Below are 6,000 nucleotides of genomic sequence, written 5' to 3' on the forward strand. Positions count from 1 at the left end.
TGCAGATTGAATTTCTTCCTTCAGCACCATTGATTCTTGTTCATATGTTACCTCCTAAAACGGTGGACTGTCGGCTACTTTGTGTGTGTGTGTGTGTGTGTGTGTGTGTGTGTGTGTGGTTTAATACCAGCAAAGGGCTGACACTCCCTGGCTGTGTGTCACACCGATGGCCGCCCTGCATGGTCTTATTCGCTCCCGACTAGTTCTTTTTGGTAGAGGGACTCTGTATTCTTTCCATCTTCTCTTGATGCTTCCTGCATCATCCAATATTTTGTCAACAGAATCTTTCAAAATTGCAACCTGAGGATTGAATCTGTTCTTGAAATTCAGGTGGCATAGACTCAAGGTTGCATTTTGACCCTTGTGGGCTTGTTTTCATTTCAGCTTCAACCTGAACTTGCATGTGAGCCGCCCATGGTCTGGTTTTAACTGCTGATATTGAGGTTCCCCACTGCCTTCCCACAGATGTAGTCAATTGATTTCTGTGTATTCCATCTGGAGACATCCATGTGTAATAGTTGCCTTTTGTGTTGTTGAAAAAGGTATTTGCAAGGTAAACCTGTGGCCATCTAGCTCAGAAGCAACAAAGCCCACATGGAAGAAGCACACCAGCCTGTGCGATCACGAGGGGTCAAAGGGATCAGGTATAAGGCATCATCAAAAAAAAATATCTTACCATAGTGAATGAAGGGGGAAGTGCAGAGTGGAGACCCAGAGTCCATTTGTCAGCTACTGGAGATCCCCTCGCAGAGGGGTCTAGGGGAGGAGATGAGTCAGTCAGGGTGTGATGTAGCACCGATGAAGAATACAGCTTACCTCCAGTTCCTAAATGCTTCCTACCCCCTCCCCCAACTATCATGATCCGAATTCTACCTTGCAAGTCTGGATAGAGCAGAGGATGTACACTGGTGCATATGGGAGCTGGAGGCACAGGGAATCCAGGGCGGATGATACCTTCAGGACCAGGGGTGTGAGGGGCGATACTGGGAGGGTAGAGGGAGAGTGGGTTGGAAAGAGGGAACTGATTACAAGGATCTACATGTGACCTCCTCCCTGGGGGACGGACAACAGAAAAGGGGGTGAAGGGAGACGTCAGACAGGGAAAGATATGACACAATAATAATTTATAAATTATCAAGGGCTCATGAGGGAGGGGGGAGCAGGGAGGGAGTGGGGAAAAAGAGGACCTGATGCAAAGGGCTTAAGTGGAGAGCAAGTGCTTTGAAAATGATGAGGGTAAAGAACGTACAGATGTGCTTTACACAATTGATGTCCGTATGGATTGTGATAAGAGTTGTATGAGTCCCTAATAAAATGTTTTTTAAAAAAAAGGTATTTGCTATGATTCATCAGTTTTGCAAAACTCTATCATGTGATCTCCAGCATCATTTCTATCACCAAGTCCCTGTTTTCCAAATACTCTCCCTTCCTCTTTGTTTCCAACTTTTGTATTCCAATCACCAAAAACTATAAATGCACCTTGATTGCACGTTTGATCAATTTCCAGCTGAGTCATTCGTAGAATGCTTCAATTTCTTCATCACTAGCATTTGTGGTTAATGCACAAAGTTGAAATTATAGTTGTATTGCTTGGATTTCCTTGAAGGCAGATAGATACAATCCAAACACAGATAGTATTGAACTTCATGATGTTTTAACAAGATTCTTTCTGACATTGAATGCTGTGCATTCCTCTTGATTCAGTTATTCCCAGCATGCTTTTCTGATTCAAATGGCCAATACTAGTCCATTTCAGCTCACTGAGACCTCGGATATCAGTCTTCACGTGTCCTGGGAGGGGAACCAGCCCCTAACAAATACTCACGGTCCGGTTGGCACAATTTTACATCTCTAATATATAAAGATTATAGTAAAGCTGTTAGGCAGCTTAGCCTAGGGAGTTGGGAAGTCCATTTACCCATGCCCAGGAGAGCCAGCATATGAAAGCTGGATTTCCCCGCCGGTGGGCTCCGATGGGCGTTACACCTGGAGCAGCCCACCTGGGCCAGGTGATTGCAACTCAGCCAATGGAAGCGACCCAGGTCGTTCACCACGCCTCCGCCAGGAACCCTTGAAAAGACAGGGACGGGAAGGGAGAGGGGCTTGCTTGGCTGGTCTGGTCCTCTTCGTGGGAGGAGAGAGACCCTTGCGTGATCCTGAGCAGTCTCTGCCAGGCCGTATGGTCAAAGGAATCCTATGGGTGCCGCGTAAAACCTGAAGCTTCTTTTAACTCTCATTAAATTCACTTGGATCACGAGCCTGGCTTCGGCGTGAAATCTTTCTCATGCGGAGCCAAGGACCGAGGCTGAAATCTAGCCCTGAGAGAGAGACCTTACAAAACCATAGAAAATAAGATAGGAGAGAGGGGAAAATAATGGAGTCAGACACAATTTCATGGTAGCATGCTCACTTCAGCCCTTCTTGGTGGTCCACGTGGAAATGTGGAAGGTGGAGACGGCAGGAGAGAGAGTGATTTCTAACCAAGGCTTATATATCTTTTGGGGTGTGCAAGCCCCCTGATTACAGGTAAAGACATACGTCACAAGAAGGAGTTGTACTATAGATAATACAGTAATGAGAGGGGTGCGACTAGGGGTTTATCTGCTACAGGAAGAGGAGGGATTAAAGGTACACATGTGGTAAGATGGGTGAATCATAGTCATGATGGCAGCCTAACCTTGATTGTCCTTGAGTTGGAGACTTAATTTATTCTGTCTCCTTCTGGGAAAGCAATCCACTGTCCTAACAGCAGGGGTGAGCCCCACCTACCTAGGTGGGACAGACAATAGGGTCTGCTTGCTCTGGGTGGCTGATGTCTTCAGGGAGATAACTTGACAATCATTTACCATTAGTTGCCAGCAATGTCCTAGGTCTGACATAGATATTTGGAGGAAAGAAGCTGGGGAAAAGTCTTTTTATATCCCGCAGAGTCCCATTTCATTTATTTCATTTTTCCCGTCATTTTGCACCACTTCCAATTTTCCTAAATTCATACTTCTGCACATTCCAAATTCCAATCATTAGAAGACTTTTGCAGCTGTTTCTCTTTACTTGTAGATGGTAGTGAGTTCTTGGCCATTGCTTTGGTTGTTCACCTTGACAAGAGAAACCTTAACAGCTGCTAACTGAAGGGTCTCACTTGGGGGGGAAAGGCCAGCCCCCCACAATTAATTGCGGGTTCAATAGGCGCAGTTGTAGGGTTAAAATATATACTGATTATAATAAAGTCATAGAGAGCATGAGAGATAGAAGAGACATTAAAATAATGGAGTCATGGTAGCATGCTCACCTCATAGAGATGGGAGACCGGAGGGCAGGAGAGAGGGGGAGGGAAGGACGACAAGGGGAAAGGGAACAGGGGCGTGAGGAGGGGTGGGGTGGGGGTGGGAGGAGGATGGCAAGAGCCCGGAGAGGAGAGGAGAGGGAGCCAGAGAGAGCTCTTTATTACTGACCAAGGCTTTTATCTCTTTGGGGGGCGTGCAAGCCCCCTAATGACAGGTAAAGACATGCATCACAGGAAGGGGTTGCACTATAGGTTACACAGTAAGGAGAGGGACAATCTAGGGATATCCATGCAATAGGAAGGGGAGGAATTGGGGGCACACACGTGACAAGATGGGCGGATCCTAGATACAGGATGGCAGCCTAACTTTGGATGTCACCAGAACAGGTTTGACCTGTTCTCTGGCTTTGCACAGAAACATTATCAGTAGGGTGTAAACTCCATCTACAGGGAACAGACTGATAGCCGCAAGCCATTAGTCAGCAGCAGCCCATTGTTCTTAACAGAAGGAATGGGCCCTACCTGTGGTGGGACCAGACAGTAGTCCTCCAACTGACTGTCTTCAGGGAGGCTGTCTCTAAGCTTCTGGCCTCCCACCACATGCTGGCAAACAGCCTCTAATGTTTGGCATATCTTTGGGGGAGACAAGGCTGGGGAAAAGTCTCTTTATAATCCCACACTCACTTGCCTCTCTACAAAATAAAGACGTGTATTTCCATAAGGATTTACAGCCTAGGAAACTGTGCAGTGAAATTCTACTCTGCTGGATAAGGACAGGGGTCTGTTCATTGGAACCAACAATGAAGCAGAACTAAGGGCAATGAGTTGTTGTCTTTCTTACCCTTTACAGGAGGAAATTGCCAGGCCTTTCTTCCACAGAGCCACTCAACATATTTGAAAAGGGTTGTTCCCTGGAAGGAGATCTTGCCCACAAGTAGCAAAAAGCCACTTTAAAAGGAATTGGAGAATTAAGGGACATGATGAAATTAGATGTAACTGGAGATAAGGGGAACTCACTTTCTGTGGTCTTTTTAGCTCTACCAGGCCCGCCCCCATCTCTCTTGCTCGTTGGTGAGCGGACCAGTGTGCTGCTGTTTTAGCTAATTCTCTCCCTCAACCTGTGAGTTACGCCACCTGTGAGCCAAGTCAACCTGTGGATCTTGTCGCCAGAGTTGAGCTCCTTGGAGACTTGCATCGCCACCCATGCTGCTGGTGCATACATTGCTAGAGCTTGAAGCTGGTAAATCCTGTAGCTTTGCATTGCATGAGTTTGATATCCCATCTAGCCTGCTTTGCTAAGCTCCTGAGCTCCTGACTGTTACTGACTCACCCTGCTGTCTTGCTGCCTGTGGGTGGATTCTGCCTGCCTTACTTGAGGGAAAACACCTGTCTCCTTTGACTTTGGACCTGGTAGCTCAGGAGAGTTGCAGGACTTCTAGTATATTAACTGTTCCATGAAAGTGAGTTGAACTGAGCCCCCTGTACTGCTGTGTGGACTAAGTAGCTGTTCTATTCCCTCTTGAGGTATAAACCTATCGTCTTAAATACATGTAATCATAAGTGTACTGATTTTGTTTCTCTAGAGCAGTGGTTCTCAACCTGTGGATTGCTATCCCTTTGTGGGGTTGACCGATCCTTTCACAGGGGTCGCCCAATTCATAACAGTAGCCAAATGAGTTATGAAGTGGCAACGAAAATAATTTTATGGTTGGGAACCTCATACACGAGGAACCTCATACATGAGAAACTGTATGAAAGGGTTGCAACATTAGGAATGTTAAGAACCACAGCTCTAGAGAACCCTGCCTAACACAATCTCCTGGTCAAAAATAGCCTCCAGGAATTATTGCTCTGCTTCCTCCACACCCAGGAGCCAGGTGGTCTAGTGGTTCTGTGTTGGGTTGTTAACCACAAGGTTAGCATTCCAAAACCACAAGCTTGCCCGAAGGAGAAAGGTAAGCTCTTCTACTCCTGCTAAGAATTAGTCTTGGAAACCCACGGGGCAGTTCTACCCTATGCTACAGGGTCGGAATGGCCTTGGGGACCGTGAGTTTGGGTTTTGTTTACCTTATAGCACTAATTATAGAAACCCTAGGAGGTAGTTCTGGTCTGATCTCTAGCAATCAGAACATCATGAAATGATCTTGACTTACTGAGCTAATTGCCTCAGGGGCCTTTAACTAGACCCTCAGCTCCCGGAGAGCAGAAACTAAACTTCCTCCCTTGTATCCATAACAACAGTTTCTCCCGCCGGGAGATGCAGTCCCCTAGGGGATGGACTGGGATGATGGGTGTGGGTGGGGCTGCAAAAGGAGAAAGCCACGCTTTATCTTAGATTATGGGCTACAGTCCTAAAAGTTTTCATAACTAGTGCTGGGCGATTTTTTTTCCTCTCTGAAAATAAGCCAAATAAGTTTGGGAACCAATGATCTACGCCTGGCACCCCAAGGCGTCCAGCCAAGCCCAGATGTGGACGGGCGCTTCTGAGACCCGAATTTCAAATCGATCACGTGCAGAAAGCAGGGCGCTCGGCGAGGCTGGTCCTCACAGGCCCCGCCCCGGCCCCGCCCCACCACGCGCGGCCCCGCCCCAGCCCGCTGGCCCCGCCCCAGCCCGCTGGCCCCGCCCCAGCCCGCTGGCCCCGCCCCATCACGCACGGCTCCGCCCCAGCCCGCTGGCCCCGCCCCAACGCGCACGGCCCCGCCCCTCCCGGCTGG

The sequence above is a fragment of the Tenrec ecaudatus genome, chromosome 12 (assembly GCF_050624435.1).
Source record: "Tenrec ecaudatus isolate mTenEca1 chromosome 12, mTenEca1.hap1, whole genome shotgun sequence".
NCBI lineage: Eukaryota > Metazoa > Chordata > Mammalia > Afrosoricida > Tenrecidae > Tenrec > Tenrec ecaudatus.